Source organism: Macaca thibetana, chromosome 18 (assembly GCF_024542745.1).
Source record: "Macaca thibetana thibetana isolate TM-01 chromosome 18, ASM2454274v1, whole genome shotgun sequence".
In the NCBI taxonomy this organism is placed as follows: domain Eukaryota; kingdom Metazoa; phylum Chordata; class Mammalia; order Primates; family Cercopithecidae; genus Macaca; species Macaca thibetana.
In genome coordinates this window covers 60,696,738-60,723,312 of record NC_065595.1, presented here as the reverse complement: position 1 = coordinate 60,723,312, position 26,575 = coordinate 60,696,738, and the positions used below count along the sequence as shown (strand labels likewise).

Here is a 26,575-nt window from a genome sequence, read left to right as displayed (position 1 = left end):
CCTCTTGAGGAATGTAATGAATGTATCCTCCAGCCTAGAGATAACCATGGAAACATCAACAAAATGAAAAATAGTAAGCATTTACTATATTTAATTGTAGAGATAAGATTAAAGCAGAAAGTGAAGGCAGGTTTGGAAAAATAATGTGTAGATATTGTATGTTCTGACAAAGTAGAAATAATGCAACTAAATGACTAGGAAGTAAATGCAGAGAGAAAGGGGAAAATAGACTACTCTTGACTGCTGTGTAGGTAGCAAGTGGGAGTCAAAGGATATCATTTGAATTGGCTTCCCAGACAGTAAAATGTTAAGTAAGAAAATAAGGGGCTTAAGAGCATAGTAAAAAGTGTACACGTAAAGATAGCCAACAGAATAAAAATACAAAGCTTCCTACTACCAGAAAATTTTAAAAAAATAATAAACACACCAAAGAAACAGCATAATATACATGGCACATATAAAGTATGAAATGATCCACTTGAGACCAAGTATATCCATTATATCAATAAAGATGAAAATGCTTTGCTTGTCTATTAAAATAAAAACATTTTAAAGTTGGCTTATGAAGGAAAAGCCAACATTAGCCTGTGTACAAGAAATATGGCCAAAACATGGCATTGAAAAGCTGAAACTAAAGGCATGGACAAAGACACAACAGATAAAGACACAGTCAGGTGGAAATAATAAAAAAGCAGATGTTCTGACTCTTGTATCAGATAAAGTAGAATTCTGGGTAATAAAAATTAAATGAGCCATAGGACACCTTCTAATACTAAAAGCTGTAATTCATTATGAAGAGGTAAGTTACAAATATCTATGCACCAAAAAGCACAGCAAGTCTTATAAAAAGTAAAAATAAAGTTTTCAACTCAAAAAGCTAGAAATAAAACAAAAGACACCCCAAAAAAGCACAAGGAGGCAAATACTAATGATAAAAAAAGAAATTAATAAGGTAGAGAATAGAAAAGTGTATCAATCCAATAGGCCAAAATTCTGGGTCCTTGGAAAAATTAACAAACACGTTACTATTAATAGCAAATTTATTCAAGAAATAAGGAGAAAAATATGAAATAATAAATGACAAGTGGAAATGATGATTAATACTGAGAAAAAAATTTTTTTAAGACGAAGTCGCCCTCTGTCGCCCAGGCTGGAGTGCAGTGGCGTGATCTCGGCTCACTGCAGCCTCTGCCTCCTGAGTTCAAGCGATTCTCCTGCTTCATCCTCCTGAGTAGCTGGAATTACAGGCGGGTACCACCTGTATTAGACATGGCTAATTTTTGTATTTTTAGTAGAGACAGGGTTTCACCATGTTGGTCAGGCTGGTCTTGAACTCCTGACCTCGTGATCCACCCGCCTCGGCCTCCCAAAGTGCTGGGATTACAGGCGTGAGCCACCATGCCTGGCCAGAAAAAATTTTTTAAATCACATGATGCTACTCTGTACACCTTTATGCAAACAAAATTGAAAACTCAGATAAAGTGAATATTTTCTTAGGAAGAGATAGTTTACCAAAATTGACCTCAGTAAAAATAGAAAGCTTAAATAGACCCACTTGTGTAGAAGAAATAGAAGAGTTATCAAGGAACTACAATGTAAAAAAAAAAAAAGCAGCAGAGCCAGATGGTTTTGAAGAATAATTTTATAAACTTCAGAGCCCAATTAGTGTCTATGCTATATAAATTACTCAGAGAAAAATTTTTAAAGTATACATTATTTTTACAAAACAAGTATAACATCTATGACTCAATTTTGTTAAATGTAACACAAAAAAGAAGCCAATAGATAAATATTACTTATAAATATTAATGAAAAACTTCTAAATAAAATATAAACTGAGCAACTTTGATACTTCATTAAGAAAGTAATAGACTGAGTAGAATTTATACTAACAATGTAAGAATGTTAGTTAATATTAGGAATATTAGGAAATCTACTGATATAATCTGCCATTTTAATTGGTGGAGAAAGAAACATCATATAATTTTACAAGGATGCTAGAAAAGCCTTTTACGAAATCAACCCTCATTCCTAATAAAAATTTCCAGAAAATAAGAATAGATGTATTCTTCCTCAGTGTGATTATAGACTACACACACACACACACTCCACACTAAATCCATCACTGTAATGAGAAATTGAAAAATGCCATTAAACTGAGAACATAAGTCACAGGGAGAAAATATTTGCAATTTATCGGTCTGGAAAGATTAGATCCAAGATATAAAGACCTCTTATAATTCAATATTTAAAAGATAAACAGTTCAATAAGAAAATTGGGAAAAAAGATTTGACCAAATACTATACAAAAACCATGTAAAAACATTTCTTGTTATTTCACATAAGAGGTGCTAAGCATCATTGGTCACAGAAAAATGCAAATTGAAAGCCACAGTAAGATACCGTACCTACCCATTAGAATGGCTAAAATTTAAAAAACTACTAGCAAATGTTGGTAAGAATGTCAAACAGCAGACACGCTATACACTGCTGCTAAGAGTGTGAAACACTACCACCATTTAGGAAATAGTTTAGTATTTTCTAATAAGTGAACATACTCTTACCTAATATGACACAATGATTTCATTCCCAGATATTTACTGGAGAAATAAAAACACATGTCCATGTAAACACCTGTTCATAACATTTCATTCATAACAGCTCCAAACTGGAAGCAGCTTAGGTGTTCATTAGGAAAATGGATAGACAAATTGTGGTATATTTGTACAATAGAGTGCTACTCAGCATTAAAAGGAACACACTACTAATGCATGCAAAACATGAAAGAATCTCAAGTATTGTGTTAAGTGAAAAAAATCAGACCTAAAGAGTATACATAGAGAGTTATATGAAATTCTAGATCAGACAAAAGTAATCTATAGTGATACAAATCACATCACTAATGTATGTTAATAGTGGTTGGTTTGGGATAGTGTGATTCTTTTTAGTTAGTTATTTAAATATTTTCCTTATTTGTATTTTTGACTTTTTCTGTAGAAAGTATATATTTAGTTCAAATTAAAAAAGAGGATGGCCAGGCATACTGGCTCATGCCTGTAATCTCAGCACTTTGGGAGGCCAAGACAGGAGGGTCACTTGTGTCCAGGAGTTCAAGACCAGCTGAACAACATAGTGTCTTTACCAAAAAAAAAATCAAAAATTAGCCAGGCATGGTGGGACCTATAGTTCCAGTACTCAGGAGGCTGACGCAGGATTGCCTGAGCCTAGGAGATGGAGGCTGCAGTGAGCCATGATCGCACCGCTGCACTCAGCCTGGGTGACAGAGTGAGACTCTGTGTCAAAAAAAAAAAAAAAAAAAGAGAGAGAGATAGGATTACATGTTAAGGCAGGGATCCCCAACCCTTGGGCCGAGGATGGGTACTGGACCATGGTCTGTTAGGAACCAGCTGCACAGCAGGAGGTGAGCCTCGGCTGGCAAGCATTACCACCTGAGCTCTGCCTCCTGTCAGATCAGCAGCAGGAGAGCAAACCCTATTGTGAACTGCGCATGCGAGGGACCTAGATTGCACAGCTCCTTATGAGAATCTAAAGCCTGATGATCTTAGTTGGAACAGCTTCATCCCAAACCCACCCTCCCACCCTCCTTCCTCGATCCCTGTTCCTCCATGGAAAAACTCCATGAAACTGGTCCCTGGTGCCAAAAAGGGGGGACCGCTGTGTTAAGGTATTTAGATGTCTATTTTCTACAACATTTCCCTCAGCCAAGTACCAATGTACTAGCACATGCTTTCCTGGAACGATTAGGCCAAGAATCTTTGCGAAATGTATTAATTTCTCACCACATAATGTCAACCTGCTCCACATTTCCAAGGAATTCTACTTTGTTCATGAAAGTTGTCCGTTTTCCTTTTGATGTTTCCATTCTTTTCACGCCAATGCCCTGTCAGAGGAAACAGAATGAACTGCAGCTACATCAAGGGCAGATTAATTTTAGATGCAGGTCTAAATATTTTTTACTAGCGATAAGTGTTAAATGAATTAGTTAATCCAGTTTTAGAAAACAGAATCAAATTATATATCTTTTTACTTGATAGATTCAATATTTGGCATATTAAAATTTTATGAATCTTGTAACTCAGTTTCCATTTATGAAGGTCATTTTTGATGAATCTATGTCATCTTTCCTGCTTGCCTTCTTTCTTTGTGTTTGGGCTGCAACTGGGCCAAACAAGTTTTCTCAGGTATTAATCCACAGTTATTAAAAACAAAGGAAATAGCATAAGAGTTTGTTCAGAACATGACTACTACTCTATTACTGTATGGAGTTGACTGAGTAATCATGAGACCTCAACTAAGGAAGAGCCCTGTAACAAACTTTGCAATAATAACACTAAATTCTTATTTAACATTAAATAATATTTATTTAATTTATATAATTTATTTAATAATTATTAATGTTGGCCGGGCGCGGTGGCTCAAGCCTGTAATCCCAGCACTTTGGGAGGTCGAGACGGGTGGATCACGAGGTCAGGAGATCGAGACCATCCTGGCTAACATGGTGAAACCCCGTCTCTACTAAAAAATAACAAAAAACTAGCCGGGCGATGTGGCGGACGCCTGTAGTCCCAGCTACTCGGGAGGCTGAGGCAGGAGAATGGCGTGAACCCGGGAGGCGGAGCTTGCAGTGAGCTGAGATCCGGCCACTGCACTCCAGCCTGGGCGACAGAGCAAGACTCCGTCTCAAAAAAAAAAAAAAAAAATTATTATTAATGTTATATTTAATAATAACATTAAATTATTAACAATAAATTATTATTTATTGTTTATTAGTATGGCACAAGGGGGTTTTAATCTTCAAAATAGTCCTTGGAATTTTAATTTTCAGAAAATTATGTTAGTCCATTTGTTTACAGCTTATAACAACGCTGTCTCTATCATTATATAATCTTTTAAATAATTAATTTGGAAAATAGGAGAATTTGCTAACTGTGAAAGTAGTATAAGCTATTGTGACCCCTGTGGTCATTGGTTAAATTTCATTGACCATATGGTCTCACAACCAATAAGTATTTAAGATCCTAAATATTTGGGATTTAAAGTATTCATATGTTGTTTACAAAATTTTACAAAAATCATTATTGCTCCCTCAGAGCTCTGTATACTTTGCATTTATCTTCAATGAGCTCCTCCTCACTGAGACCCTAGCATAATAAAAATACATTATTCAATGTCTCTGGAGAAAAAGCTTTTCTAGCATGTAAATTTTAAGCACAAGCAGCATATACTTTTAAATAATTAACTTTACTTTTTCAACAAATTTAATGGAAATATTTGTTAAATGTTATTTTTATCTCCACCTTTTAAACAAAAATGCCTATAACCTAATTTAATGATAATACTTACACATTACCCAACATAACAACTTGTAACATCCTCAAACCAATCCTATTAAACTATCATTATCATCATTTGATATGATTATTACTATTCAATCCATGAAATATTACTGTAATTTCATTTTAATTAATTTTAATTTCAGAGCTTAGAGTTTTTTCAATTTACTTTTTTTTAACTTAAACATTTTTTAGTCCAGGCACAGTGGCTCATGCCTGTAATTCCAGCACTTTTGGGAGGCCAAGGCGGGCACATCATTTGAGGTCAGGAGTTCAAAACTGGCCTGGCCAACATGGTGAAATCCCGTCTCTACTGAAAATACAAAAATTAGCTGGGTGTGGTGGTGGGTGCCTGTAATTCTAGCTACTTGGGAGGCTAAGGCAGGAGAATTGCTTGAGCCCAGGAGGGAGAGGTTGCAGTGAGCAGAGATCGCACCACTGCACTCCAGCCTGGGCGACAGAACAAGACTCCATCTCGGAGGGGAAAAAAAAAATTATATGTTGTGAAAAACACATAACATAAAATTTACCATGTTAACTATCTTTAAAGTGTAAAATTCAATAGTGTTAAGTTTATTTAACAATAGCTCTCCAGAACTTTTGGAGGTTTTTAATAACCTCATTATAAAGTCAAAACAAGTGTCAAAATATTATTTTAATTTAGATATATTGAATTGGCTTGTTATTGGTATTGTATACATCATCCAAAATTTGGATTTGTTAAATAGAATCATTTGTAAGAGGAGTTTTCTATATAAGGGCAATTATTGTGTTTTTCTCATTTGTCTCTCTTTATGATAAAATTATGGCTTGAATTTTAGGTCCTACTTCTTTATTTGAGATATTGTTAGTTAACTCTGTTGAGAGGTTCACAGTCATAGTTGTGGATGAGTGCAGTTGCTGCTGCACTACAAATGCTTGAAATGCATGTGATTAAATTACATTCTGGTGGCCTGTCTCTGGAGACTCTCTAATCAGTGTATGCCAATAGCAATGACGGAAGACATAAACTGGGCTCTAAAATGATAATAGTATTGGCTGCCTTCATATAGCAGGGTAAATGACTTTAGAGGTTTGACTTCAGGCTTCTTCGACACGAACCAATAAAATTTTTTAAAAGAGATTTCAGAAAATGAGTGTGTTACGAAGGATGAATAAATCTTAAATGCCAAATATTCATGACTCAAGAGGCAACTTGAACTAATTAGCGTGCCAGCACTAACTCAAGCCAGGAAGTCGAGGATGCTGGTGGCATGAGTTATGCCATCTCTCCCAGATGCAGGTATGACGATGGATTGTGCAGGTCCTGCCATAGGTAGGCTGTTCCTTTGGTGTCTTCCTGTGGCCCTTGTCTGGGTCCCTTCTCTTCCTTCTAGCTAAGCCTCACTTCCCGTGTCATTACCACTGCCACATTCTTATTAGCTGTCTGTCAAGGTGTTAGAGTCAGATGGGCCTGGGTGACGGTGGCTAAAATTACTGGACTTTCTCAGACCAGTCTCCTCTTCTGTAAAATGGGGAAATAATGCCCACTTCATAGGCTTCTTTTTAAGATTAAACTGGATAATCCTTTCATTGCAGGAAACTCAAGCTAGGAAAAAGGTCCACTATGTTTTGACAGTTTTTATACCCTGGATTAGAAGTGTGTGGAAAGGGACTGCTATGCTACAATCGCCAGCAGTGTTCCTGTTTCTGTCTGAGAGACAACTATGTTGTTCCTTCAGGTAAAGTCTCTATTTACTTTTTGGTTCTATGCATGGAAAAGCCAGGGTCCTATTCTGGAATGGAGATTTTGGCATTTGAGCTCAAGTGCTCTACATGATAACAGAGTTTAATAATGAGCTTGCTTTGTGGCATTGTTCCTTTTTCTATTCTATATTTTAACTGGCGCAGGGTACTTATTGTAGCTATGGGAGAAATAACCACGCTCCCTAGAAAGGAAGCCCTACACACACTGAGTAGCCTGACTGTGAGAAGTGTGGGTGGAATGTCACTGCCACCGTGAGCGGCCTCGTTGGTCCCTCAAGCTCAGCGGCTGAAGGATGAGAACTGGTAAGGGGATTTGGGGGGTTGGGATGGCCCAGGGCAGTCATATCTAGTGTTCAGTATAATGCACAGATCAAGTGTTTATTTCTGCTTTGTCATCCACAGGTTTTAGTCACACTGTGCTAAACGTTAAAGGCTCTAATTAGCTGTGCTTGGGGGGAAGGTCTTGTGTTTGCTTCTATACTGGGAGAATAGGAAAGAGGCTGAGAGGTGACCTGCTTAGGGGCAGCCGAAGGTTGCTGAGATAACAAGAAACATTACATATCTGTAGAATATACATTCCAGGATTTCCAGAGATATTAGAATTCCAGAGGTCAAACAATGCAGATTTGGATTATTGCTATTTGGGCATTAAAACAAATGAAATGTTTGTTATTCATGCAAAACAGTATCTGCTTTCAAGTTATCTGTACTTTAAGAAGGTTTTCCTAAGATAGAAGGGGTGGTCTACATCGAAAGAATGGGTTAAAAACCATGAAACAATCCCAGTGGTGATATCTTAGGGAAGGTAATGTATCTGCTACCTCCATTAAAATTGCACCAGGTAGGCTATTGCCTACTTACAAATTGGTTCCTGTTTTGTTCCAAAAAAAAAAAAAAGCAGCATCTCAAAGCCCTCTCACCTTCTCAGAAAATTTGGAAGCCATTAAAGAGCTGGATCTGTGTTTCCTGGCTTGGTTCCTGTGCTTACTTTTCTTCTAGCTATTTAGTGAAAGGAATACAACATCTACCTTGGTTTTTTTAATTAACTTTTATTTTAAGTTCAGGGGTCCATGTGCAGGTTTGTTATATGGGTAAACTTCTGTCATGGGAGTTTGTTGTACAAATTATTTTGTCACCCAGCTATTAAGCCTAGTATCCATTAGTTATTTTTCCTGATCCTCTCCCTCCTCCCACCCTTCACCCTCTGATAGGTTCCAGTGTGTGTTAAAACATCTACCTTATAAACATCTTGTGCCACTAGATAGAAAATGTATATAAAGATTATCTCTACATCCCTTATTCTCCCCTATCTGGCAGCTCCTATCCTTGCCCATGCCCATTTTAGTGCTCCAGTAACATGTTGTTGGGTAAGTGACTTAGGCTATAGAGAAGGAAGGTGATGCTGGTGATGCGGCCAACAGGACTCGAGTCTCCAAAATCTCTGTGTAAGGGGTAGTGTTACCTTGGGTGTCGGGATTACAGTTACAGAAAAGAGAGCTAAGTTAAGAACTTCGAAAGGAATGGCCCTAGACTTTTCATTTGGAACCTCTCACCACGTGTATGCCAAATGGAGGAGGATTTCTGACTTGAAGGTTAAAAGTCATGTGAATGGGGGTTTACACTGAGTGCATGCAGACAATCAGGAGAGTGGCTGCTGAAGAACTAGAAATGGACTGATTGGCAGGATGTGCACACTTTAGTATTGGGTTCTAGTGTCAGCTTCTACTTGTATGATATTTTGGAATCTATGTGTGGGTTAATGCAGGAAGAAACTGGATATTTACTTTCTGTCTGAGGCATATCCTATTTCTTTCTTTCTGGATTTTTAAATAACATTATTTCCCTATAATATCAGATACAATACATTCCTCTTCAAAGGTTTAACTGTTAACTTCCCCGTTCTTTGTTCCCAAGATCAACTTCCTTATTTGGAAAAAGTTCTTATTCATCTTGTAAACTACCCCCTCACCCTTGCAGTGCTCAGACATACCGAAACCTGCCTTGTCAGCAGCCTTGACTTATCCCCCTTACTTCTTCCCTTTTCTGCTTCAGCCATAAAAACTCTTGTGTTATTACCTTATTTAGAGAAGTTTAAGCTTTAGCCAATTGGGATTCTTTAGATTGTGCAGTCTAACCCCAGCCAATAGGGGAAGGACACAGAAATAGGAACTGCGTTAGGGATAAAAACTCCTTCTCTCCTTTGTTCAGTGTGCTCTTGAGACCATGCCCGGCACAAACAGCACCCTTCTGCAGAAATAAAATTTGCCTTGCTGAGAAAATCTTGTTTAAGTGCCCATTTTCTTTGTGGCACCAAGCATTTGTTTCTAACAACATTAACTCTTGGCTTCATGGGTTTTATTTAAAATGGTTTGTGGAGATACAATGTTGGATACTGGAACCAAACAAATTTTGCTATATTTTAAGACAATTTAAGTACCTGGTGCTCCTGGGTATCAAAAATCAGCTGAAGACTATTGTTATTGGCCAAAATCATTTTCTATTTATAAAATAATATGGAATGATCTTATTACTATAAGAAACATTAGCAGCATGCCTCCTTAGACACTATATGCCCAACAACAGTCTATAATCTCTCAAAGTTATTGTGGACGACACAAAGAAACCTGGAACGGAAGTGGTGGCCAGTTTACTTGAAAGAAATCTCTTTCTTCCGTTTTTTTTACTGCCAGGATAATTAGGTATAAAACATTTTGTTAAACCTGTAAATGGTAGGACTTCATGTTTGTCCTCTAAAACTTTCATCCATTGACTGACTTAGTAATTTTGATATATTACATGGCATTTTAATTTCAACATTTGGGAAGTGAGAATTATCCCTGAAAACACTATTCGTTATTGGGGCTTTGAGGCACTAAGAGTATCTTGCTTTATAAAATCCAGAGAAATTCTAATTTCAAACTTTTGCTGGATTTGGGGTAATTTGGCTGTTTACACCATCTCCATGGTGATTTCCAACACATTTCACACTTAATCTTAAAAATGAGTGTTTTCTACCACATCTGCCACCCACTCTTTTTCTCTTGCAGAAGCTGTTTTGGGTGATACACAATAACTAAATATATTCATATATATTCCAGCAGTTATGTTTACAAACAGATACAATTGCTTGGCAATTTGGTTTGTTATTTCTGGATTAAATCTTATTAATTACCTTTTTTTTTAAGTATAAATTTAAACACAAATTGTCTCACAGATCACCTTCCTTGTTTTAATAACTATGAGTCTCCATAATCATATTGCATGAGACTCATCGTTATATTTATGCCGGTAAATACTGGAAAAAATATAAGACATGTTCTTTAATACTGAGTTATGGTAACAATAGCAAACATTTAATTAGTGCTTACTATGAGCAAGGTGCTTTAATCCTCACAAGAACACTCTGAGGTAGGTAATATCCTCATTCCAAGTTTATCAATGAGAAGAGTAAAGCTCAGATAGGTTAAATAAATTTCCCAGTCACGTAGCTAATAAGCGATGGATAAGAAACTGGTATTCTAATCTGTTTGCTCTCAAAGTCAGTACTCTTAAGCCATACGTGTTTTATCATTTGGTAATTCTGCACATAGACAGTATTTCTTTCTTGTTTAAGTTGGCTGGAAGCTATATATTAAGAAATAAATCATTGTGGATGAGAGTGGACTTTTGTAATCAAATTCTCTTACACAGTATTACTGATGAGTATTACTGATAGTATGTAATTTTGTTCATTCCCCCTTTTGCTATGGAACTTCTCCAATGGGTCCTAAATGTGGATTCACTTCACCATAGCAGGTCACAGCTGCCTGAGCAAGCTGGAACTTCCGCCACCTTCATCCCTGGCTTGGATGCCCTGAAATGGCCTGTTTTACTTGTAGTCAGAGACAGCATCCGGAGAGAGTCCCTTTTGCTATTCCTTGGGATACCTCCTTCTTATTCAGGGGACAGTTCCTCTTATATTTCCTCCTTTATATTGAGAGTTTTCCTTTATTGCCCTGTGCTAAACCCCAGGCACTGCAGTGAGATCACTAGCCAAACAATTCATGGGGATCTTCTTAAATGCTATGTACGATAAACAAGAACAGACAGGCCCACAAGACTAGCAGGCACCAGCCAAGAAGGAAATTCTGAACAGCATTCTGTCTACTGACATTCTTGTTTCTAGTCTTGAATATGGTAAAAGAACACAGGTTTAGGAATTAGGACTTTAGTACTAAGGGTGCCAGTAAATTCTTATGGAACTGAAAATTATTTAATCACTCCAGGCACCAATTTTCTCATTTGTAAAACAGAGAAAAAAGTTATTTCCCAGCTTTACTTCACAGGGTTGAGATGATTAAATATCTTAGAGTATTTTGAAAACTAGAAGGCACCACACAAATGTGGAAGCATATGGTATTTCCATGCAGCACATTAATACAAGCATAACAATGGGGCTTGTAGGAAATGGAATCAGTGTCCAGGGACTGTGCATTTGCACATTCCTTCTATGCAAGAAGATCCTGATGACTATAGGAATTAAGACTGAGAACAGGTTCTAGGGAAATTTGGCCTTTTCTCTCTAATCTTTGTAGCATGACATTTTGTTTACGGGTTTGGTTTTCAGCTCAGTGGACTGCAGGCCTCTCTGTGAAGTTTCTGCTCCTAGGATAAAAGCAAAAGGTACACACTAATACTTCCAAATTTAAAATATGAGTCTTAAGCTATTGTCAATGGCAAGAAAGAGATCCCAAAGAACAACACTTTTAAATGTTCTAGTTTGGGGTATCTAGTTTAGGATAAGCTTTTTGTGATAAGCAGAGTTTTAAAATGCCTCTCTGCCCCACCCCACTTCAAGATTTCCTGCCCTAATCTTTGAGACTGTGAGTATAATGAACTATCATGCCTGCTATTACGAATGTACTTAATATTGCTAATCAGTTGACTTTGAGTTAGTCAGAAGGGAGTTAATCAGACCCAGGTAGGTCTAGTCTAATCAATTACTTGTGCCCTTTAAATGCAGAGAATTTCCTCTGGTGGGCAGCAAAAAAGGAAGTCAGAGAGATTCCAAGTAAGAGATGGATTCAACATGGCCCTGCTATCTTAGAAGGTGGAGGGGTCACATGGCAAAGCATGCAGGTGGCCTCTGGAAGCTGAGAGTGGCCTCAGCCAATAGCAATCAAGGAAGCTTCTATTTCCATCTTACAACTGCAAGGAACTAAATCCTGCCAATAATCAGAAGGAGCTTAGAAGTGAATTCTTCCCCAGATCTTCTAGGTAAGAGCCCTTCCTCGCCAACAACTTGATTTTGGCCTTGTAAGACCCTAAGGAGATAATTTGGTCAAGCTTGCCTGCAATGACCTACAGAACTATGAGCTAATAAATGGGTGCTATTTTAAGCTACTAAGATTGTGGTTATTTGTTAAACAGCAATTGAAAATTAATACACTATTGCCTATACTTATGTTTCTACATTGCATTTATTCCTGTTTTGACTCCTTTGGTTCCACCACTGAAAACTGTATTCTGTCTTCCTTATAGCTGTAACTAGTTCTTTTTCCACTGACTTCATCTCCCAATGATACATCTGATATTGAATATGGATGAGATATACTCATGCATCCTTTCATTCCATAAACAGTCATTAAGTGCCTATTATGTGCCCTAATGCGCATATCTGGGAGTAGAATAGTGAAACAAATATTGTCTTTGTTCTCATGAAGCTTGCATTCTGGCAAATGAAACAAGTAATCATCAAATAAACTATAACATCAGCCATTGTGAAGTGTAAGAAAGGATGGTTGGTGAGGTCAGTGGCCAGCTACTGTTGGCTATGGCAAGGAATTTAGATTTAATGGGGAAGTTGTTGGAGAGCTTTGAGTAGGGGAGTGACCAGATTAGATTTTTATTGTAAAAGGATCACTCAGACTGCTTTGTGGATAATACACCCATTTGGGAGGTGGTAGGTGGGAAAGTAAAGTGAGAGAGGTGAGGGGAGGTGATAGGGCTAGGGAAAGACAGAAGTCTGAAGGAGACATACTGGTGGCCAGCACTACATGGGAGTGGTAAAGGTCATGGGAAGTGATTACATTTGGAATATATGTGAAGGTATAAGAAGATTAAACTGAAAACTAATCTTCACCTCTTGAATACAAGCGGTTGAGGTAGCTCTTGAGTGATCGGCTCAACTCCTTCACTCCCCATTGATTGAGTGCTCACCTTGCATATCAGCTGGTATTCAGATTCCGATTTTGGCTTGGTACATTACATATGTGATTTCACTTACTCCTTAAAATAGTCATATGAAGTGGGTGTCTTTAATCCTATTAATATTATTCTACATTATGGATATTCAGGGTTGTTCGTAAACAGATAAAATTGTGTGTTTGCATGTGTGTTTACCAGCAGTTTGATGTTGAATCATTTCTACAAGTTCTGTTCTACTTGAAAACCAACCACACCCTCTTTCTTTTAGGACTTCTTTTCTTTCGCATATGGTTCTTGGTTCAGATGTCAGAGGCCAGAACCTGTCGAGGGTGGATAATTACAGCTGAGTCCAGGGATCCTGGAATGAAATTTTTACTTTTGGAATTTTCTTCTGCATTTAGAACATATGGCCTGAAGCAAAGACTGTTGCTAGCTCTGATCCCGTAACATTGTTTATGATCATATGGCCTGAAGCAAAGACTGTCGCTAGCTCTGATCCCATAACAATGTTTATGATCTCATAAACACTGGTGTCTTTTCTGAGTGTGCCACTAGAGCAAGGAAGAGCATCCTGAGAGATGATTCTATATGATGCTGAGTCAGAGCACAGTCTCTATAGTATCACTAGTTGAAAGCAGAATGCTATTTTAGGTTTCCACCCCTGACACCTGATTTTGAAAAGCTCTCTAACACATGAAGTAATGGAGTACCTGATTGTCTAAAATGGTCTAAAACAATCCATTATTAATTCTTCACAATTCCTTTAAAATCGAGTTGTTTAAAATGAAAACTAAAACCAAATATAGGATGTTGATCCTCTTGGCATACTTTTAGGAAGTGAAAAGGATAATTTCTGTTCCTTAAATAATTATTTTGAATACCTACTATGCACAAGCCACTGTGTCAGAAACTAAGGCCACCAAGAGAATTCAAAAGCAACCCAGTCCCTGGCCCTCATGGAGCTTTAAGTCTAGTCGAATAAGAAATCATTAATCCAGTACTCACACAAATAAGTTTATAGTTACAAACCGAGAAATACTATGAAGCAAAAAGCAACATAAATCTTACTTTCATATTAAGTATAAAAAAGACCTTGCTGTATGTGCATTTATATATGTCCTGAGAAAATTTGGAGAAAGAATGAAATGAATTATCAAAAATATGAATATTCATAAACTTTCTGGGAGCTATTATTTAGAAACATTTTAAAATAAACAAAAAGTTGTCATTTTTTCATTAACAAAGCACAACATCAGCATTTGACCTTTTACAAATTCCACATGGTACTGCCATCCTACTGAGCTAGCACGGCACACGGCCTCCATTTCTATATAACTTCTGTATTGTTACGTCTTCATTCATTCATTTATTATTCTTTCAAGAAAAAACTCTATCTTTTCTATAAAATTGCTAGCCTTTGCATAAGTCTCAAAATTGTATGATAACAATAAAAATAACACTTGTCATTACATTCTATTATGTACCAGATATTATATATGTATATATAAATACATATATATACACACACACACTCATTTAATTTTTTTGGCAATCTCGAAATGTAGGTACAGTTGGCTCTTTGTATCTCTGGGTTCCACCTCCATGGATAAAACCAACTAGGGATCAAAACTACCTGGAAAAACAATTGCAATTGTACTTAGCATGCATGGACTTAGCATTCTTAAGAAAGAAATGTACTTTCTTAAAATGCTAAGAAAATACTTAGCATTTTCTTCTTGTCATTATCTCCTAAAAATACATTAATAACAACTACTCATATAGCATCTACATTAGGTAATATAAGAAGTCTGCAGATGATTTAAACTATATGGGGAGCATGTGCATAGGTTTTATGCAAATATGATGCATTTTTTAATTTTTTAAATGGTTTTTTAAATATTTAGTTTAATTTTAAGTTCCGGGATACATGTGCAGGACGTGCAGGTTTGTTACACAGGTAAATGTCTGCCATAGTTGTTTGCTGCACCTATCAACCCATCGCCTAGGTATTAAGCCCAGCATGCATTAGCTATTTATCCTGATGCTCTCCCTTTCCCCAGCCCCTCAACCGGCCCCAGTGTGTGTTGTTCCTCTCCCTGTGTCCATCTGTTCCCATTGTTCAGCTCCCACTTATAAGTGAGAACATGCAATTTTATAAATGGGACTTGAGCATGCTTGGATTTTTGATATTTGAAGGAGGTCCTGGGACAAATCCCCCATAGATTGTGAAGGATAACTGTTAGCCTTATTTCATATGAGGAAACAAGACCTATAGAAATTAGTAAGTTACACAAGGCAATGCAGATACTTGTTATTTAAATTCAAATCAGGCTGATCAGCTTCTAAGTCATGCATCTTTTCATTACACTGTTATGGTAAGGACAATGACACATGTACAACAATAGTTACATTTCAAGATGGTGTGTGATGAGTGCCATGTTCTGAAATTAGGATTATAGATTGGAAAGAGTGACATTTTTAGCCAAAGTGGCTAAATAGAGGATATCATTTCCTCTATTTACCAGTTCCCAAATTTGCCACATTTTTTCTTTTTGAGGTCTCTACCTAGTATATCATTATCTCCCTCTCTTTTATCCAAACACATTGAGGGTCCTTATAAATGGAGGAGAAAAGACTATTTCTGTCTTTAAAAGTGTTCTCCACTAAAAAGTTTTATTAGTAGTGTAGAAGACAGATTTGTAGTCTAATGTACTTACTCCACTTCTCATTCCAGTTTTCGTAAGAGATACTCAATTTGTGATTCAAGACTGTTTCAGTGTATCAAATAGGTATGTAATATCATTTACTTGCTTTTAGCAGTAATGGCATATTTGATATCTCCACTCTGAATTTCTCTGTTGATTTAGAAGGCTCATGAAGGCCCATCTGGTGGCATCTTGTGAGACAGTGCCAGCTGGTGAGGCAAATGGCAATGTGGGCTTGAACTGCATCTCCCCAGCCTTGTATCCAATTTGGATCACTTTTTGGTGTATGCCACGCAAACTTGCACTCAAAAGTGGTCTGCATTTTAGGCACAGAAATTTAACAACCATGATTAGGATGGAGAAAAAAGACGATAAATTATATGGATACACCATAATTTTGCAGAGCTTTTTTAAAAACTCCTAACACAAGAAATATTTAAACCAGAGTTGGCAAACTTAAAGCCACTGTTAATTTCCCCAACATCCTTATAATTGTGCCTACATTTCCTACCCTTCCCCAGAGCTCTGTGATTTCCTGAATAATGCATATGTGTTCCAAGACATAACATGAGTATTGGATGTTTCAGTCAGAGGGCTTGAATCAGAATCTGTTACCCAGAGTCGATCTTGGGCAAGTCACTTGTGTTCTAAGCGTATTATTTCTCTCACTGGAAAAATGGTAGCTAAGTTGACCTTTGCTATTTACTTCTCAAGGTTTTAAAAAGAAAACATATTCGTACACCCAAAGAATGTTTTGTGGCAAACGAGAGCTTTCTCTTCCTAGAAGAGTGTCTCCTTAGATTAGCAAAGAGGCTTCAGTGATTTGCAAACTGGCAGGGCTGCTGAAACACCATTCTGTCAACTGATCCTCTAAGAGTGGTAAGATAACTACTTTGACCTTATATGCTTACATTTATTTTAATCTTATTACAATTGTGAATCCCACTTAAGAACATTAATAATACTGGTTGAAATTTATACTTTTAAAGAAAAGAATATGATTGCCTTAGACTGTTTGGGTTGCTTGAACAAAATACCACCCAGTTCAAAATACCAGATGGCTTATAAACAAGAAATGTATGACTTACAACTCTGGAGAATAGGAAATCCAAGATCAAGGCACCAGCATATTCAAGATCCAGGCACTGGCAGATCTGGTGTCTGGTGAGGGCCTGCTTCTTCGTTCACAAATGGCCTGTCTTCTTTCTTTGTCTTCACCTGGTGGAAGGGGTGAGGGAGCTCTTGGATCTCTTTTTTAAGGGCACAAACTCCACTCAGAGTATTGCTGTCTTTAGAAGTGTTCTCCACTAAAGGGTTTTATTAGGAGTGCAGGAGACAGATTGTAGTCTAATGGACTTACTTTCACTTCTCATGTCAGCTTTAGTAAGAGATGCTAAGTTTGTAATTCAAGACTGCCTAATCACCTCCCAAAGTCCTCACTTCCTAATACCATCACACAATGGATTAAGATTTCAACATACGAATTTTGGGAGGACACAAACATCCAGTCTATTGGACTATGATGATCATACAAAGTATTTCTTGTTTTCTTTCTGGGAACATGATAAGGTTGCACTCCTTCCCCCATCTCCTCTTTGAATAAAGGAACGTGAATAGAAGTGACTTACATCACTATTAGTGAAAGTTTTAAGAAGCTGTATCTATTTGCCACTTCTGTCTTCCACAGTTAGGCAAATTTGGAATGATGGCTATTTATCAACCTGTGAATATGGATGCCTGGATTAAAGCTTCTAGCCAATTCATGATGCACATGTAGAAGGAATGAGAAATAAACCCCAATGTGCTAAGCATTTAAATTTTGACTTTTTTAAAAAAATATATTTATTGTGCTAAGAACACCTAACCTGAGATCTATCATCTTAACAAATTTTTAAGTGTACAATACAGTACTGTTAGCTGTAGGCACAATGTTGTATAGTAGATATCTAGAATGTATTCATCTTGTATAAATGAGATTCTATGGCCACAGATTAGCAACTCTTGTTTCTCTCTCCCCATAAGTCTCTGGCAAGCAACATTCTACTCTGTGATTCTAAGTTTGACTATTTTAGGTACTTCCGGTAAGTGAACTCATGCAGCATTTGTCCTTCTGTGACTAGCTTATTTTACTCAGCATAATGTCTTCAAGGTTCATTGAAAGAAAGTTCATTCAATGTTGTTGCATTTTGCAGAATTTTCTTCTAAGGCTAAATAGTAACCATTGTATGTATATATCTCGTTTTTATTCATTCATCTTTCCATGAGCATTTAGGTTGTTTCTCCTTCCTGGCTAATGTGAATAGCACTGAAATGAACATGGGAATGCTAAAATCTCTTTGAGATCCTGATTTTAATTCTTTTGAATAAATATCCAGAAGTGGGATTGCTAGGTCATATAGTAATTCTACATTTAATTATACATATATATAGTTAGCATATGTATATGCTAATAAAGTTATGAGACCAAGAAGTCCCAGCATCCGCCATCTGCAATATGGAGAACCAGAAAAGATGGTGGTATAATGTATAATGCAGTCTGAGGTGAAAGGCCTGAGAATTGGGAGGCCAATGCTGTAAGTCCCTGGATCCTAAAGCCCATGAACCACAGCATGTATGTCAGGCAGAAAAAGATGTATGTCCCAGCTCAAGCACAGAAAAGAAATTTGCCTTTCTTCCACCTTTTTGTTCTATCCTCAATGAATTGACTGAGGCCCACCCACATTGGTGAGGGCAGTCTTCTTTACTCAGTCTACTAATTCACATTCTAATCTCTTCTTAATACACTTTCACACATACATACTTAGAAATAATGTTTTTACCAGCTCTCTGGGTATACTTTGGCCCAGTCAAGTTGACATGAAATATTAACCATTTACATGCCATACTGATTTTTGATACCAACTGCTTCATTTACTATTCCCACCAAGAGTGTACGGGAGTTGTCATTTCTCCACATCTTCACCAAGAATTTAAAAAATGTCCCTTCTTTTTATAATGCCCATCCTGACAGGTGTGAGGTAATATCTCACTATGGTTAGTAACTGAGTATCTTTTCATATACGTTTTGGTTCCTTGTATGTCCTCTTTAAAGAAATGTGTATTCAAGTCTTTAGCTCATTTAAAAATCAAGTTATTAGTTTTCTTGCTAATCAGTTGTTTACATTTCTTGTATATTTTGGAAATTAACCCCTTATCAGGTTTGCAAATGTTTTCTCCCACTCCATAAATTGCCTTTTCATTTTGTTGATTATTTTACTTGCTGTGCAGGAGTTTTTTAGTTTAATATAGTCCTGTTTGTCTACTTTCGCATTTTTTGCCTCGTTTTCATTTCATATCCACAAAAGCATTGGCAAGACCAATGTCACAAAGTTTTTTTCCTTATGTTCTCTTCTGTAAGTTTTATAGTCTTAGGCATTATGCTTAAATCTCTAATCCATTTTGAGTTGATTTTTTTGTGTACGTTGTAAGATAAAGATCCAGTTTCTTATTTTTTACATATGGACGTTTAATTTTCCTACTACCATTTGTTGAATAGACTATCTTTCCCCACTGTGTGTTCTTGACACCTTTGCTGAAGATCAGTTAATCCTATAGATGCATGATGACGTGGTTTGGCTGTATCCCCACCCAAATCTCATCTTGAATTGTAGCTCCCATAATTCTCACATGTCGTGGAAGGGACCTGCTGGGAAGTAATTGAATCATGGGGTGGGTCTTTTCTGTGCTGTTCTTGTGACAGTGAATAAATCTCATGAGATCTGATGGATTTATAAAGGGGAGTTCCCCTGCACAAACTCTCTTGCCTGCTGCCATGTAAGACATGTCTTGCTTCCCCTTCACCTTCTGCCATGATTGTGAGGCCTCCCCAGTCAACTGGAACTATGAGTCAATTAAACTTCTTTTCTTTATAAATTACCCAGTTTTGTGTAGGTCTTTATTAGCAGCATGAAAACAGACTAATGCACGTTAATTTATTTCTGAGCTGTTCATTATGTTCCATTAGTCTATATGTCTGTTTTTATGCCTGTAGTATAATTTTTCTACTGTATATTTATAATATATTTTGAAATTGGGAAGTGGTTATGTGCCTCCAGCTTTGTTTTTCTTTCTCAAGACTGCTTTGGCTATTCGTGGTCTTTTGTGGTTCTCTGTGAATTGTAGGATTGGTTTTTCTGTTAATATAAAAAAATAGGCCCTGAAATTTTGATAGGGATTACACTGAATCTGTAGATCACTATAGGAAATATGGACATTTTAATAATATTCATTCTCCCAATCCATGAAAACAGGACATCTTTCCGTTTATCTGTCTTTTTTAATTTCCTTCATCAATGTTTTATAATTTTCAGTGTAAAAGTGTCACTTTTTTGGTTAAACTTATTTGTAACTATTTGATTCCTTTTGTTGCTAGTAATAAGTAGTACTGAATTCTTAATTTAGCTTATGGATAGTTTATTGCTTGTGTATAGAAATGCCACTGATTTTTGTATGTTGATTTTGTATCCTGCAACTTACTAAATTCACTTAATAGTTCTAACATTTTTTTTGGTTGAGTCTTTAAGGTTTTCTCTCTATATATTATTATATCATCTTCAAATAGAGATAATTCTACTTCTTCCTTTCCAATTTGGATGACTTTGGTTTCTTTTTTGCCTAATTGTTCTGGCTAGGACTTCTGGTACTATGTTAAATAGAAGTGGCACGAGTGGGCATCCTTGCTTTTTTACTGACCTTAAAGGAACAGTGTTCAAGTTTTCACTATTGAGCATAATGTTAGCTGAGGGCTTTTCATATATAACCTTCATTGTGTTGAGCTTCTTTCCTGCTGTTCCTACTTTGTTGAGAGTTTTTATCATAAAAATATGTAGAATTTTATCAAATTCTCTTTTATGTCTTTTGAGATGATCATATGGCTTTTATTCATCTTTCATTCTTTTAATGTGATGTATCACATTTGTTGATTTGCATATGTTGAATCATCCTTGCATCCTGGGGATAAATCCCCCTTGGTCATGGTGAATGATTCTTTTAATGTGCTGTTGAATTTGGTTTGCTAATATTTTGTTGATGATTTCTGCAATCACATTCATTAGAAATACTGACGTGTAGTTTTCTTTTGTTGTGGTGGCTTTGTCTAGCTTTTTTATCAGGGTTAATTCTGGCCTCATAAGTTTGGAAGTATTTCTTTCTCATCAATTTTTTGTAAGAGTTTGAGAAAAATTGGTATTAATTCTTGAAGTGTTGCATACAATTCATCAGTGAGGTGTTTGGTCCTGGGCTTTTCTTTGTTGGGAGATTACTGTTTACTGATTAAATAGCCATACTAGTTATGGGCCTGTTCATACTTTTTATTTCTTCATGATTCAGCTTTGGTAGGATGTATGTTTCCAAGAATTTATCCATTTCTTCTAGGTTTCCCAGGTTTCTGGTGTATAATGGTTAATAGTAATCTCTTACAATCCTACGCATTTCTGTGGTATCAGTTGTAATGTCTCCTCTTTGTTTTCTGATTTTATGTGACTCTTCTTTTTTCTTGGTTATTCTAGCTTAATATTTTCAAGTTTATCTTCTCAAAAAAACCAACTCTTAGTTTCACTGTTTTTTCTATTGTTTTTCTGTTCTTTATTTTATTTATTCTGCTATAATCTTTATTATTTCCTTTCTTCTTCTGACTTTGGATTTAGTTTGCTCTTATTTTTCAATTTCCTTGAGATATAAAATGGGTTTGAGACCTTTCTTCTTCTTCAACATAGGCACTTATCACTGTAAACTTCCTTCTTAGTACTTCTTTTGCTGCATTCAGAAAGTTTTGTTATGTTCTATTTATATTTTTATTTGTTCCAAGATATGTTTTATTTGTCTGGATTTATTTTTTGACCCATTGGTTGTTCAAAAATACATATCTAATTTCCACATATTCACAACTTTTTCGGTTTCCCATTGTTATTTATTTCTAGTTTTACTACATTTTGGTTGAAGGGGTACTTGGTATTATTTCAATATTATTAACTTTGTTAAAACTTGTTTTGTTACTTAACATGATCTATCTTGAAAAATGTCCTGTATGCACTTGAGAAGAATTAATGTTCGTTTGCTGTTGAATGGAATGTTTTGTAGAGATCTGTTAGGTCCATTTGATGTATAGAGTTGTTTGTGTCCACTGCTTCTTTGTTAGTTTACTGTCTGGTTGTTTTTCTATCAATTACTGAAAATGGAGTGCTAAAATCTCCTGCTATTATTGCAGCACTATTTTCCCTTCAGTATTATCAATGCTTCTTTTATATAGTTAAGTCTTCTCTTGTTAGATGCATATCTATAATTGTTATATCTTCCAAGTGAATTGGTCCTTTTTTCATTGGATTATATACTTCTTGTTTCTTGCAACAATTTTGACTTACTATCTATTTTATCAGATATAAGTAAAGCCACATCTACCCTTTTTGGGTTACTATTTTCATGGAATATATTTTTTCATACATTTTTTTTCGGCCTGTGTCCTTTAATATAAACTGTGTTTCCTGTAGACAGCATATAGTTGGATCTTTTAAAAAAGTCCTTCAGCCACTCTGTATCTTGATTGGAAACTTGAATCTGTATACATTTTAAGGAAGTACTGATCAGGAAAGATTTACTATTGCCTTTTTGTTCATTGCTTTCTGTCTGCCTTGCAGTTAGTCTATCTTTTTCTCTCTTACTGTCTTTGTATTTCATTAATTTTTTAAAACTGATAAGCTTTGCTTTCTTTCTCTTTTTCTTTTGTGTTACTTCCATAGGTATTTTCTTTATGGTTGACATAGGGCTTATATAAAATTCTTATAGCTAATTTAAACTGTGAACAACTTATGTTCAATTGTTTATAAAAACTATACTTATACTTATCCCTCATATTTTATATTATTGGTGCCACAATTTATATCTATTTATATTGTCTCGTAACATTTTTAGGCTATAGTTACTTTTAATACTTTTATGTTTTAACTTTTATAGTAGAATTAAAAGTGATTTACCATTATTACAGTAATACAGCATTCTGTATCTGTCTTATATTTACCTTGACAAATGTGTTTTATATTTTCTTATGCCATTGTGTTGTTGTATTATCATTTTAACTTGAAGAACTCACTTTAGCATTTATTGCAAGGTTGGTCTAATGATGATGAACTCCCTTACTTTTGTTTGTTTAGCAGAGTCTTTATCTCTCCATTTGTGACAGACAGCTTTGCCAGGTAGAGTATTCTTGGTTGAGAATTTTGGGGTTTTTTCTTCATCAGTTTGACTACTTTATCCCACTGTCTGCTGGCCTGCAAGGTTTCTGCTAAGAAATCCACTGATAGTCTCAATAGCATTCCCTTGTATAAGACAAGTTGCTTCTCCATTGTTGCTTTCAAAATTCTCTTTTGGCCTTGACTTTTGACAACTTGATGTCTTTTTGTGGATTTTTTTATTCATCTTATTTGGGTTTATTTGGGCTTCCTGAATCTGGATGCTCATTTTCTTCTCCAGATTTGAGGTTTCTGCCAGTATTTCTTCAAATAAGCTTTCTGCTTCATTCTCTCTTTCTTCCCCTTCTGAGACTCTCATTATGTGTATATTGATTCACTTGACAGTGGCCCATAAATCCCTTAAGCTTTCTTTATTCTTCCTTCTTTTTTTTTTCCTCCTGTGACTCAACCACTTTTAGTGACCTCTCTGTGTTCTCTATCCTTTCTTCTGCTTTATCTATGCTTTTGTTAAATCCCTCTAGTAAATTCTTCAGTTATTATATTCTTCAGTTCCATGATATCTGTTTGCCATTTTTAAATATTTTATATTCCTGTTGAAATTTTCACTTTATTCATGGATTGTTCTCCTCACCTTTATGAACATCTTTATAATGGTTATTTTGAATATCTGTCAAGTGAATTACTTATCTCTTTTTGCTATGGTTGGTTTCTAGATATTTATCATGTTCCTTTTGTTGAAACATTTTTTTTTTATTTCTTCATTTTCCTTGACTCTCTGTGTTGGTGTCTGCACAGTAGACAAAAGAGCTAGCTCTTCCAGTCTTCACAGACTAGATTATTACAATAGAAGTTCCTCACCAATCAACCCACCCAGTGATTCTCAGAACTTTGTCCTTGTCCAGCTTGCTTTCTTTGTTCTTAGTGGCTCTCCGACATCTAGGGTAGGCCAAGTTCCATGAGTGCTCTGAGACAAGTGAAACTGAAACCAGTTCCTTGGGAAGCCTTCAGAAAACTTGGATTGTATGTTCTGCCCGCCTCTTTTCCTTCCCAAAGGGAAGCTGGAATCTATGGTTTTTTGTCTGTTCATTCTGTGCTGAACATGGGGTAGGGGGGTGGTATGGAAATTATTTGCATGCTAGATCAAACCGCCATATTTGTTCTCACTGGCCCCCACACGACTAGATTGTGCCAGATCCCATCAGTGTTCTGTGACAGGCAAGACAGGCAATACTTTGGGAAACTCTCATAAAAGTTAGGACATTGGGCATATGGTTCAACATTCCCCCTCCCCAGGAAAAAGCTGAGATCTGGCTTTTTTATCTACTTGCTCTTTGATCAGCTGGGAAGAGGGGCTGTGGTGACTGCCAGTGCAAAGAGCCATCTTTGTTTTCAATGGCCCCTAGGTGGCTACATTTTGCCAAGTCTCTTCAGTGCTTCAAGACAGGAAGAAGAGAAGCCAGTTGTTCAAGGAGATTTTTCTTGATCATATGGCACTGTGCTGGGGGATAGGGATTCTTGTAAGAGGGTGTCTTGGAATTTCCCTACCAGCTTTGTTGTGTCTGATTTTGCAATTTCCCAGGGTGTAGGAGCCTCTCAACTGGTTTATGAATTTCTCGCAAGGGAATTTTTGTGTTATTTAAATAGTGTGTTCTTGGAGAGAAGGAGGATCCAAAACTTCCTATTCTGCCATCTTGTTGAAGTCACTCTACTACTTCCTCCCTATTAAAAAAATATGTATATCATTGCTTATTCTACATAAAACATACAATACTACCAGAAGCCCAATCCTAAAATACGAGACATTGGGTCAGAGAAGAAATTCCCAAAGCATGGTGCTGGACCCTTGGGAGTTCCTGATACCCCATTAGTGGCATTAACTATAAGTTTATCTGAACTATAAACTTGTTGATGAACATTTGGGCTATTAAATGAACTTAAACCTCATTTTTTCTGAACTTTTTTCTTTAGAAAGAAAATAAAACAGTAAAAGAAGCACTACGGTGAACTTATGTCTAACCAACACAAGAAGTGAATAGCTAAGTGGCAGCTGGAGGAACTGTGGGAGAAAGTGGACTTATCGTCGCTGAGTTTGTTATAACTGAGTCAAACAGGTATCCGGACTTAACGAAGCAAATTTCAAAAAGGTTATGTTTCAAGTATATTATCGAGGGCGTTTATATTTTTGAGGTGAGGTTGGATAAAGTTATTTATAAATTCTAGATTCTGTGATTTGGTGACTCAGTACTCAATTACTATCTGCCTCTTGGAGGTTACCTACTGGTTAACATATCTTTGATTAGTACACATATAAATGCTGAATATCTTTATATATCTTAAGAAAATTAAATTGTAATATTACATATATTCAGTTTATTAAATATGACATAAATATCAAAGTATGAATTGAAGGTATCCTTGAATTGTGACAGCTTCTATTTTACTCTGCTTCTGTGACCCTGGACATTTCCCTCAACTCTTGATGCCTGAATCTTCCTTATTACCTGAGGAAAACAGTCTAGGTCCTTAATACTTGCCCAAATAGTTTTACAGGGACCGTGTGAAAACACTTTGAGATATATGCAGTGATATATAAAGTTCCTCATATAAACAATCCAATTGCTTCCTTGTTTTGCTCAATACTTTATTTGAACTTCCTACTGCTCAGTAATAAATGACAGAGCGCATCAGAAGCTATACTGGAATGTCGTTTAAACGAAATATAGTTTTCATACATATTTTTAAATAATTATTTTTAAGTACAATACTGTGCTGTAGTGTTCCTACCATTCATGAGTTAAATAACATGTGAAATTAGAGATTCTTAGGATATTCTTAATGGTGTCTGAGCTTATTCCATGGTGCAGCTTTGCACCCGTCATGCACTTGGTTACCACACAGGCCTAACGAAATGCATTGTAGTGTCAGCCTTTAGAAGGCCAAGTGGCACACAGGAGCTCGTATTGATCAACTAAGTGCATTGGCTACTGGGCTGGTCCACGTGTTCCAAGCCTTAGTCTAACTGACCCATGAGAAAGAACATACTTTGTTTTCTCTGGCTAATTTTCATCTTATTATAAATCACTGCTGCTGTGTAAGGAAAAAATAGGCTTTTAAAATTTAGCCCTGCCTGTGTCATTTTCCCTACTAATCTTCTTTGTGTTTGAGAGATGTATAGAATCTTATTGGGATAAGGAAGGGAACTACAGAAAGATGGGCTGTCAGGCTGGGTAAGTAAAAATGTACAGAGAGGCCTGACTGGTAATATCTTCCAGTGGAAGCCGTGTTCTTGAGTAAATTATTTAGAATTTACATATGAATGATCTCCTTGTGGTCAGTTTTCCATCTGTGATCTGACAGCTTG

The 26,575-nt window shown here is 36.3% G+C and overlaps 2 long non-coding RNA genes across 2 annotated transcripts in view; one reads left to right on the top strand and one right to left on the bottom strand.

The window, feature by feature from the left end:
- Window positions 1–17,733, bottom strand: part of LOC126941000 (uncharacterized) — a 34,170-nt gene extending 16,437 nt beyond the window's left edge. The window contains exons 1-2 of the long non-coding RNA XR_007721042.1: window positions 17,080–17,733; window positions 3,801–3,901 (exon numbers count right to left, since the gene is read on the bottom strand). This is a non-coding gene — a long non-coding RNA (uncharacterized LOC126941000). The remainder of the gene's footprint in view (window positions 1–3,800; window positions 3,902–17,079) is intronic.
- On the top strand, window positions 12,123–25,380 carry LOC126941001 (uncharacterized). Its single transcript, XR_007721043.1, has 4 exons — window positions 12,123–12,356; window positions 16,021–16,075; window positions 16,706–16,870; window positions 25,183–25,380. It is a non-coding gene; the product is annotated as an uncharacterized LOC126941001 (long non-coding RNA).
- Window positions 25,381–26,575: the final 1,195 nt, after the last annotated feature.